This window comes from Sinocyclocheilus grahami, unplaced genomic scaffold (assembly GCF_001515645.1).
Source record: "Sinocyclocheilus grahami isolate Dianchi unplaced genomic scaffold, SAMN03320097.WGS_v1.1 scaffold573.1, whole genome shotgun sequence".
Lineage (NCBI taxonomy): Eukaryota > Metazoa > Chordata > Actinopteri > Cypriniformes > Cyprinidae > Sinocyclocheilus > Sinocyclocheilus grahami.
In genome coordinates this window covers 420,014-432,224 of record NW_015505752.1, presented here as the reverse complement: position 1 = coordinate 432,224, position 12,211 = coordinate 420,014, and the positions used below count along the sequence as shown (strand labels likewise).

Here is a 12,211-nt window from a genome sequence, read left to right as displayed (position 1 = left end):
TTGTCGGACATGACAACAGTAACTAAGGGGGGCAGGTCTTTGCAGAGCTTGAAGTTAGCATGTTGTTATGAGAAGCTGTCAATTTGCCAATCGATCTTCACCCATGGTTACCTCACTTATGGTCATGAGCTTTGGGTAGCGACTGAAAGAACAAGATAGACTGAAATGAGTTTTCTCCACAGAGTGTCTGGTCTAACCCTTAGAGGCAGGTATGGAGCTTGGACATCTTGGAGAGACTCTGCTTCTCTGTGTCAAAAGGAGCAAGTTGAGGTAGTTCAGACACCTTTCGGTGGAGGTGTTCCAGACATGTTCAACTGGGAAGAGCCCCAAAGTTAAACCAAGGCTGGCCTGGGAACACATTGGGACCCCACAGGAGGAAGTTTCCAGGGAAGAGGACATGTGGGTGACCCTACTAAGCCTGCTGCCACAGTGACCCAGTCCTGGATAAGCAGCAGGAGAATGGATAGATACATGGGCGACATTTAACTCTTGAGTCAAGGGGAGCAAGAAAAAAAAAAAGGAAAAAAGAAAAATCTTTTTCGGAGGTAAGCATCAAAACAATGCCCTACCGTATTGCAACACATCAAAGCAGTCAATACAGCACAGTCAAGAATAAAAGAGGTGGCCAACGTTTACTAAACTGTGGTACAAAAGCATCTGCCCTCTATGCCAGCATCATAAGTGAAACAGAGCCTTATAAGTTTCCAATTTGGAACATTCTCCATAGACAGCAACTCAAATAGTGCCTTGCGCTACTTACACAGAGATCATCACAGTGTGTTCTGAAATTGCCTTCCCAGGGAAAGATACATTCAATGCTATCTCAAAATTTAAGGTAATTAGGTTTCTATGGAAGCAGCAGGATTAATGTATTGACCTTTTGGAACAACGTTTGCTTTGGTAATGCGCCTATGATGGCCCTTTTTTTCTTGCAAAGATTAGCTCAAATATACCAGCCTGGAAGTTTCTGGTAATCCTGCAGACCTTAATTAGCTGGTTTAGGTGTGTTCAATAACGGTTCGAGCTAAACTCTGATGGAAGGTGGCCCTCCAGGAGGAGGACTGGACACCACTTAATTGGTCAAAGGAAAAGAAAACAGGAACAGAAAATTTCAATGAATATAACAGTTGCAATATCTACTCTGGTTGTCATGCTATTTTTTGATGAGGCTAGTCACTACCAGGGGATGCTTAAAGTCTGTCCTCCCTGTCCAAACATTTTAACCTCTGTCCACTGGGATGCCTGTAGCACCTTGAGCGACCAGTCTTCCTCACACCCCTCACTCAAGCCGCTGCATCAAGCCTAATCATATTTCCTCCACTGTGATGAGGACAAACACTGATGCAAACAACTCAATTCACATCAGAGATTGTGACAACACCAGCAATTTCCTCAGTAGACGTCCCTGGCCCTGTATCATCTGCTTGATAGCTGTCCCAGACAGCCCTTTGTTGAAGGAAAAAAAAAACACATCAAACGCTGTCACCCTGAGTGCATTAACCCTGCTTCACTAGGCCACAGTATTAGATGGGATGCTTTCACGACTCGCCTCTGGGAAGCATCACAGCACCCAATAAAAATCAATGCTCATTCACACATCCATATCTAATGAGGGCGAACAAGGTCATGTGACCATCACAGAACCACCATATGGAGTGGAATGACGAAATCCACTAACCAGTACAGACATGAATAGAAAGAGCAGGGAAAGATGATTGACAAAGAAAGGAAGACAAGGTAGGAAGGACAAGCCAAACTCTACAGAGCGATTACAGCGAGGTACAAATGGAGTCAATGAAAGGGACCAGCAGAGTGAGCACACAAAAAAGGAGGAAAAAAGCCTGCAGGAGGGAAAGACCCAGAGATAGAGGCCGTCTCACTGTTATATAATTACAACAGTCATTAAAGTCAATTGGAGGCCTTAAATTACTGGCACAATTCTGTCTTCTCTGAGATCACTTTGACCATATTTTCTTCAACATATATTCACCTTGATACAGGATTTGAAATTGATAAGTAGTGGTATTAGGAAACTAAAGGCCATAGTACTATTGACACTGCAAACACTGCTGTTATTTTCAATCTGTAGGGTCCATGAAAACAAATGAACACTCTTACACGCAAACCAGCACATACTGTAAACATACGTGCACTAGATGATTCAACAGAACTCCCGAGGGAGTATCTGTTGACTGTTCCATGGAAAACAGACACATATGCACACAACACTATAGGATACTTATTTGTGTGAATGCAAGTGTGTAGGTTCAGTCATGGGGACACTTTTCAGAGCTGACTGGCATTCAGATCCCACTGCTTGCATTCCAGGGTTGGAGTGTGACAGCCAACAGCATTACTCTCTCATTATTGTGCCAAAACCACAATATTTCTCAACTACATTCTATATAAATATATACACTATATAAAAAGCAATATATTCCAGGATATTCCTGGGTCAAAAGTCAGAACATCACGCTTCGATACAGCTATATATTATAAAATCAAGAGGAATTAATAATGACAAATGAATATATGAATGCACAATACATACTACCGTTTGAAAAATGTTTTTTAAATGGTGCTGAAAGAAGTCTCAACAAGACAGCATTTATTTGATAAAAAACACAGTGAGATATTATTGCAATCTAAAATAGCTGTTTTCTATTTTAATATATTTAAGTGTAATTTATTTGTGTTATAGCAAAGCTGAATTTATTAGAAGCCATTTCTTTAGTCTTCAGTGTCACATGATCATTCAGAAATCATTCTAATTCTGCTCAAGAAACATTTCTTACTAATATACTATCATGACACTTTTTTAGGAATGTTTGATAAACAAAATTCAGAAGAAAAACATTTATTTGAATTGGAAATCTCTTGTCATATTATATGCATCTTTACTGTCACTTTTGGTCACTTTTGATAAATTTAATGCATCCTTGCTGAATATAATCATTAAAAAAAACAGATAGAAAATAGATGCTTGATCATTTGTATTCCAAATTAATGATGAGTAAATCATGAGAATTTTCATTTTTGTGTGATATATTTCTTTAAGTCATTTGGACTGTCCTTTAGATGCCTGAATGATGAGCGTTAATCCATCCAATCTGACATTTTACTTGCTTCTTCATTTAACTCTTGTTCTTGGGATGTGTTAAGCGATGTAGCACAAATCTTGTGTTTCTTGCATGCTTCATTGGAGCTGAAAAGCTGACATCATCATCCTTGGAGGCTAGTACGTAACATCTCTTCTTTTAACATGATTTGTTACTATCCTCCAATATGACTGAAAAAAAAATTCAAGAAACCAGATGGCACCAGGTATTCTCCCATGCCAAAGTTCTTACCTATCACTTCCAGAGAGTGTTCCATACTATATGCAGATAGAAACACAACAAGTAAGCAGAAAGAGAAGATAACGAATAAGGACAGAGAAAAAGCACTAATTTATTCCAGTCACAACATATTATTTTCAAAATGTACAGTCCAACCACCCAGAATCCCATCAGAAACACACAGCTAGTCGTGACACCCAACTGGCTAAAACTGCAGTACACCAGGAGCTTTTTTTAACACCACTAACAATACATCTTGATTGCATTGACAGGCTCCTTGCACCTCCATACATTTATCTGTAAAAGAGTGTACATCTATGTGAGTGGGACAGTACATCACACTATACTTATGTCTATGCGCCTGCTCTCTGCTGCTCCATGTGACAGCTCAGTCACATGCAGTGAACTGGCACACAGTGAGAATGTGCGAAAGACACCCAGAGCATGAGTGACAGAGAAAGAGGGTGACAAATACAAGGGAAATGCACCCCGTCCCAGCTTTGTTACCAAAACCAAACATCTTAGGAGGAAAAAAAATTGGTCCTCACCTCATTAACATTCACGGACTAGAATGCAGAAGATTCTTCAGGTCTCTCTCGGCCTATAGAAAGAAACGCTGTGCTCTGAAAAGCTGTCAGTCTTTCAAAGACACATTTTCTCTCTGTGTGTTCTACAAAAAGCTCAGTTCCACAAACGGTGATTTACAACATGATTAATGTCTCTATTAAGCTGGCATGATTTAATAGGGTCCTTCCAATGGTTGGGTGGGTAGCATTACTTTTAAAAGTAATACTTTATATAATATGTATATTTATTTTATATAATACATATATTTTATTTTGTAGCACAACTAAATAAGTTGTTAGGAATGCAGCAGTATTACAATTCTGGCCAATTGCGATAAGCTGATAAGTATATACAGTGGTGTGAAAAAGTGTTGGCCCCCTTCCTGATTTCTTATTTTTTTGCATGTTTGTCTGCCAACACTTTTTCACAACACTGTAAGTTGATACGTGCCATGTCTGATATGTGGTTATTATTATTATTTTAAATTTCATCTAAAAAATAACACGAGTACTCACTCTGAGTCATTTTAAATGAGTAATTTTAAGTGCTAAAAGTGCATTTAGCCATCACATCATTATAATGTAAAATTTGGGGGGGGGGGGGGGGGGGGTGTATGGGAATTACCAGATTTAATTACCAACACTTTCAATTCAATTCAATTCAAGTTTATTTGTATAGCGCTTTTTCACAATGCAAATCATTGCAAAGCAGCTTTACAGAAAATTAAAGTTTTTACATTATATTTAGTAATAGCTTATTGGTGGTGACCTGAAGTTTATGTCCATATGGCAGAAAATTTCTGTTTAACCATAATTTTTTAATAGTGAAGTTGGGGGGGGGGGGGGGGGAGTGGTTGTTGATTTTGGCATTCACTAAAGATTGCATTCAACAGTGTTATTAAATTATTTATGTTTTTAAAGATTAGAAAAGATTACTACAAAAAAAATTTAAAATAAAATAAATAATACACAAGGAATGTTGATGACACAGATCTGGCTTCAGTCATGTGTGTACACCGTGTACTATATGGTCAAGTAAAACACTGATATCAGGCTCTGCCCGCATCTCCCAAGCTGTTTGCTGTGCCAGTAACACCGAGTGGCGGCCTGTGTGCCATCCCACACCAGTGAGGAGCCTTTGTCCAGAGCAGAATCGACACCAGTGAGAGTACAAAAGAAAAACGGTGACGGTCTGTGGAACACACTCACAAAACGTCTTTGTTTTTAAGCAGGAGGTTAAAGCCACTTCAGCGAGATGTGTGATGGAAAAAAAGAGGGTGAGGGAGCAAAGAAAAGCTAACATATGAGCACAGTTATGAGGGCCATAAGACTCCACAAGTCTTGCTTTACAGGTCCCCTGAGCCAATAACTAGCTACAGCTCTCTGGAGTAAGCCCTAAACCTTGACCATGTTGGACTTCACACATTGCCTGTGGGTCAATGACATGACATAAAAAAGAGACATTAAAAATGCTATTTATACATACATACATACTGTAAAATGACATATATATATATATATATACATACCTCTTCTATGATGACCATATGAATTATTGTGTATTTTGATATATGACATGATATCTCACCCTAGCCATTAACCCCAACAGAGGGGGAAAATCTCCTTACCAGAGCAGGGAGGGCCACAATAACACAGCAGGGACTTTTCACTTCACCTATTCATTAACCTCAACCTAGAGGCCCACCAGCCCAGTCTGACCAACTTAAACTGAGCTCTCTTGGGACCAGCATACAGTGTAAGAGAAAATAGAGGTGGAGACTGAAGCAAGGGTGAAAGAGATAGATCAAAAGCCCAGAATGTGGCAAAGGCTTTTGGTAATGACATATGATAGCATCAGTGAGAATTACCTGACCCGTCCTCGATTAAACCAGACCAGCCGCCATCTTGAGCAACAGATACCTCCTATAGAATGATGTCTAAATGTCACAAACAAAAGCCAGATTGTCTGTCAGTAAAGCGAGACAGAATGAGTACAGTTAAAGGCTTTCAACTTAAAAAGTCCTTTTATCAAACCAGGACCAAATGTGCCGTGTGCACATTTAACAGTTACTCGCCAATTGGCTGTTATCTTTATAAAGAACTTCAACATAATACACAAATGTCTGACCCTCACAGATGTAACTGCTGTTCTCAATTCAAAATTAAACCACCTACTAACTAAAATATTCTACTAAGTAAAACTCAAAACGTTCACCTTTTAAGTTGAAAACCATCACATATCTCCAGACCGCCACCAGGTGCTGATGTGAAATGTGTCAGTTTAATCAAGAACAGACAAACGTGAATTTGGCAATATTTTATTACATAGCTTTTTGTACGTACTGTATAGCGGCAGTTGGGAAATGAAATGTCCAATGAGTGGTGCTATAAGGTTAATGCTCTATCGTGGTTTACAATATCTTATCGCCTATACTACACCCTACCATAAACCTAACTGACAATGTTAACAAAAGCAATCTTGAAAATTTCACTGATGCAACCAAGCCATTTTTGCTTGCTTCTACCAGTAATTGATCTCTTTTATCGTGACTTGTGTTTCAGGACTCGTATCAGAGCACTCCACATCACAAGTGCAATGCTGTACCAGGTGAGCTACAGAGAAAGTTTACTATGTCAGAAAAGCCATGTGGCATCTGGCATATGGGGTCTCATTGCCGTATACATCACATCTCATTAAAGGCCTCCCTCAGGCTCTCCGCTGTGTGGTCAGTCACTATTACGTTCTGCATCACCCAGGCACCCTGACTGCATCTGTCAATTCTTTGTTATCAACTGAGCAGATACAGCTATGTAGGACTGCATTGTTCTGCTGGCCTTGGCTTGACATCTGTTCTACAAGCATAATATCAAGTCCCTTCAAGTTCTGCTTTTAATATTTATAGTTTCTCTGTACGTTTTTGGCTTTTCAGTGTTCACGAAAAAGCTATTGAGATTCTGTAGCAGTTGCTTCAATACAAATCTTTCCACTGTATATATTGGTATTTGGACAATGCAAATGAGCTCAGCCACTGCTCTGTTTATTTGGTTGCTGAATGGTACTTCTTGGCACTCTCAGACAGGCTGTGAATGGTGGGTAGCAACTTGCTGGAAATGAGTTTATTTGTCTGGCTATGGCCACCAATTAGAGCAGCATGAGCCTGAGAAAGGTACACAACTGGCATTTATCCTTTACATTTTCTTAGTTTGTAAATCGCATGGGATGCGTATTAAATTTTGAGAATTAAATTCAACTATAGTATTCATAATAAGTAACATCAGCAACCTGATTTTATTTGACCATCAAATGAACCATTCAATGGAAAGAGACATTAAGACGACACTTAATGCAGGGTTTCTGCAGGTATCATCAAATCTAATTTAATGCTTTTTTAAATGTCTTTTTAATGCCATTTTTTTTATTTTTTTAATACCATACACAACCCGAATATATATATATATATTTTTTTTTTATGTTTTTTAAACAAGTCTCTTCTGCTCACCAAGGCTGCAGTAATATTAATATTGAGAAATATTATTTAAATTTAAAATTACTGTTTTCTATTTTAATATTTTTTTAAATGAAATGTATTGCTGTTATCAAAGCTAAATTTTCAGCATCATTACTCCAGTCTTCAGTGTCACAAGATCCTTCAGAAATTATTCTAATATGCTGATTTGCTGCTCTGTAATGATCAATTATTGTTGGTGCTCAATTATTAATAAAGGTTCTTATTATTATCATCAATATTGAACACATATTACTGCTTCATATTTTTGTGCAAACTGTGATACATTTAAATTTTCTGGATTCTTTGACGAATAGAAAGTTCAAAAGAACAGCATTTATTTGAAATAAAATCTTTTGCAGTTGCAACATTATAAAATGTCTTTACTGGCACGTTTGATCAACTTAATTTCCATAGAAAAATATGACAACCAGAGCAATGATGCTGAAAATTCAGATTTCAATCACAGGATTAATTTACATTTTAAAATATATTCACAAAAAACAATTATTATAAACTGAAATAATATTTCACAATATTACTGTTTTTATTGTATTTTTGATCAAATAAATGCAGCCTTGGTAAGCAGAAGAAACTTCTTTCAAAAACATAAAGAAATCTTAAAAAATCTAAACTTTTGACCATTTATTCCCCGGTTTCACAGACAAGGCTTAAGCCTAATCCCAGACTAAAATGCATGTCTGGGCTGTTTTAAAGGGGTCCTATTCTGCTTTTTCACTTTTTCAACTTTAGTTAGTCTGTAATGTTGCTGTTTGAGCATAAAAAAGATCTGCAAAAGTTACAAAGCTCAAAGTCCAGAAATAACTTTTCAAAAACTACAACGAACGACTCGTTTGGATTTCAACGCATATTTTCCGGGATTTGTGATATCACAAATATCGACGAATGGGATGAAACCTGGTTGAGCTGCACTAGAGAAGGCAACGAGTGTTATCACTATGTCGGAGACACGCTAGCTTTCCCAAAGCAGACGAACTTAGAGGGGGTACAATCATCCGGGTTTAAATCGCGCTCAAATTGATTTGATTTTGACGCAATATTTACACTGAGGCTCGCAGGACGCTCTGGTAAGGGGCATGACATTTCCCGACCAGGCGCCGAGTGCTGCCAATCACAACACACACTGGCCCAGCTAACCAATCACAGCACATTTTGTATTTCAGAAGGCGGGCCTTCATTTGATACAGGAACTATTCAAGCCTTTCATGCCAGACTGGGGAGAGAGGTGCTGTAATAATGAAAAATGTGAAAAATAATGTGGTTTTCGAACTACCTAGTATGAGAGCCTGTTCTAGTACACCCCCAAAACAAAATCAAGACTTTGTAAAAGAGCATACTAGGACCCCTTTATCTGAAAGAAACTTGCACTGACTGATCTTAAAATCTGACAGTGGCATTTATCTCAAGATGCACATCAGTAGTGTTTTTATCTAAGGCACATTCATAAAAGCTACTTAAATGTCCTAATTGAACTATGGCTTAATTCTGGCTTAACCTAAGCCCTGTCTGTGAAACCAGGCCTATATGTTTTAAATCAGGGGTGTCAAACTCAATTCCTGGAGAGCCAGAGCCCTGCAGAGTTTTGTTCCAACCCTGCTCCAACACACATACCATGTCGTTTTCAAATAAGCCAGAACAACTTGATTAGTTGGATCAGGTGTGTTTAATTAGAGTTGAATCTAAACTCTGCAGTGCTCTGGCCCTCCAGGAATTGAGTTTGACACCCCTGTTTTAAATTAACCATTCAATTTGACAATGATGCAATGATGATAATCTTGGATATTTAAAAGATCTACATAATTTAAATAAACTGTATCACTCTAAACTGAATTAGAAATAGATCAGCAGACTTAAAATGTAGCAGCTTAAAATGTCAAAATATATTTGCAGATATTTCAAAATTGATATAACAAAGTACCAATAGATGTAGAATGCCAGACATTCTGAATAATCTGAGATGCACAACTGTTCTGCTGGGATCTTTTTTTGGAACTGTTTTAAAATGTATTTTATTTTTTTTTTAAATTGAGTCACTTAATATTAACTACCCATTTATTGAATGAAAAAAAATGTAATGTCAAATCTGCAATCGTGCTGATATTCGGGAACCAGCACTCTCTTCGTCGTCTCATGTTGCTTAACTAGGCTTTATCATATGTTTTAAATGTGAAAACTCAATTTTTACCACAGTATGTTTCTTCTGTGAGTTTCTTTGTCTGTGCAGTTGTGCTCATTTGTTGTGATTTCTCCACGAGCATCTCTCTTACACAGACAGGCTGCACGAGCCTCAACTGGTGCGACCTTGTTACTGTCAGTACATTATTCATTATCGATCGTCACTTACACTGATTGTAATAAAATCAGAATTTTATTACAGAATTCATCCTTGCTCAACTGCTCAACTAAAATAAACTCGTAATATTATTTTAATTCAAAACCACCTAAAAAATGTAATGCCTGTAGGAATAAAATGTAATGACTTTTAATACCTTTTGAGGCCTTAATTTTCACAAAAATCATTTAATGATATTTAATGCTTTTCAATGTCCCACAGAAACCCTGTAATGATACCAGAGCTCAAGTGTTCTTTAAAAGGAAACAAAAACATTACTAAATGCCCTTTAAATTTAAAGTCTGAAGAGGCACGGCATCTGTAGGATGGGCTGTCCAATGACCTATATCCAACCTACCCAGCATTAATCAAGGATGCTGTTAGGTAAAAATAGCAGTGACCAATTTATGGTGATAGTAATTCCCATCAAAGCAATTCCATCTGAAATTCATTTGGGCTAGAGTGGGAACTGAAGCAATGGTTCACAGGTGCTAAGAGGCCAGAAAGCCCAGTCAAAAAAATAAAAACTGCAGTGTCTGAAATGACTGTTATTTATGACAAAATGCACAAATACGAAGTCCTAAAATTTATGTTTTGGCACTGACCAAATTGCAAAGAGAAGTTCCTGTCACAGAGCACTCAAACATAAGAGGAATAGAATATAATAGAATATAATATAATAGAATAGAATAGAATCAGCTGACTGAGCTAAGGCATGAAATTGAAAAATTTTGCCTTAAAATAAGACAATATTAATGCTTTCGCATTGGTAGCATTGGTACATATGCATCTCTATCTTGTCTGACTGATGCCCGGTCTTCAAAGGAGTCTGGAAATCTTCTTTTCTACCCTCAATATGTACCAATCTGGCCCTTGGGTAAAGGTTCAATCAAATACTTAAACTTACATGGAGAATTTGCTTGAGGCCATAAAGGCCATGTGCAAAACACAGACAATGCCTTTACCCACGGGTATAGCACATACGTGGGCCTCCCTTTCTGCCTGCTTTTCTTGCAATGTTGCTTGATCATTTAAAAAGCCATTCTTAGAAGAAAACTTTTACTAACAATGTAGCAGACAATTGCAAGCTAATCTAACACTTGGTCCCAGCTAAAGAGTTGTATGCTGGGCTAGGCTATTCTGAGCTAGCCTTGACCATTTCAAGCAAAATCAGCTAGTGAAAAGCTCTGCCTGTACGATCATGGGAATTCTCCACTTTCAACCCAGAAAAGTAAAGGGTTACAGTATTCTTACTTGGATTAAGGCGCATTGCCTTGATGGCCAGAAGATACATCACACTGGTTTACTCCTTTAATATGGAGACAACGTTAAGAGCTGCATATTTCAAAGAGTGCCTGAATAAACAAAGCAATTCAATACATTCAAACCAAAATAGTCCTTAGTCGAAGCAGCCACACAAAGGCCAGTGCTGAAGGAGAGAGCGAGAGAAAAAGATGAGAAAGAAGCAGATAATCAGATGGGAAAAGGTCATGGAGAGGTAGAGGATTAGAAGAGAAGAAGAGGCCACAGGGAAGAGGAGACACTGGATCCAGAAAAGCAGCCCTCCACACTTGACATCTGTATAACAAATGTTTCCACTTGGGTTTGCCTTTTCTCCATCCGCTCTTCTAAGGTTAAAGGTAGAGTGACGGTAAGTGTGTGTTTGTGTCTGGATGTGGGAGGAAAGGACATATGAAGGCCAGAGGCGAGAGCTAACCCCGCACCTTGGGCCACCGCCAAATAACCATTGTCATATTCCTTTAATAAAATGTCTTATATTGTGCCGAATATGTGCCTCATGTGGAGGAACAATGAAAAAGAAAAACAGCATGAACATAAATTGCTAAATAAAGACTACATCTACCACAGGAACCTGAGATTATGGGCTTAACAGATTTAACAACTGTTGTACTCCTCATATAGCAACTTGTTAGCAAACTTATTTTAAATTAAAAACACTTAATATTTTTATGTAAACCGTGAAACATTTTTTCCAGGATTCTTTGATGAATAGAAAGTTCAAAAGAAAATAATTTATTTGAGAAAGAAAAGTTAACTTTGTAAACTGTAAACTTTGAGTTTACAATATCACAATGTAGATTTGTACATTATTGTGAATTATATACAGATTCACTGTAATTTATGTTGGATGATAAAAATGTAAAATTTAGGTATGCACAAAAACGTAATATTCTTGCAGCCATCAGCTAATAACGACAGTTTTTACATTTTAATTGATCAGTATCGACAGGCTAATACGTTTCTTGCTCTGAAATACTATAGTGAAGTTGCATATGAGTTTTTGTCACATACCATTTAAAAATGACAGAAATGAGAGGTTATAATGCACTTTTTGGAGAGCTCAGGACAGGTTGAAAGGGTCACATAAGAGTCAGTGGAGGCCGCTGATCTGCACTATCCCAGACGGGGTCTAAACGTCCAAATGTG

General features: G+C 37.8%; 1 long non-coding RNA gene across 1 annotated transcript; it reads right to left on the bottom strand.

Annotated features, from left to right (window-relative positions):
• Window positions 1–3,034: 3,034 nt before the first annotated feature.
• LOC107556588 (uncharacterized) lies at window positions 3,035–5,842 on the bottom strand. The gene is made up of 3 exons (XR_001605300.1): window positions 5,773–5,842; window positions 3,887–3,939; window positions 3,035–3,289 (listed from the first exon to the last, which is right to left on the bottom strand). It is a non-coding gene; the product is annotated as an uncharacterized lncRNA (long non-coding RNA).
• Between the last annotated feature and the right edge of the window lie 6,369 nt (window positions 5,843–12,211).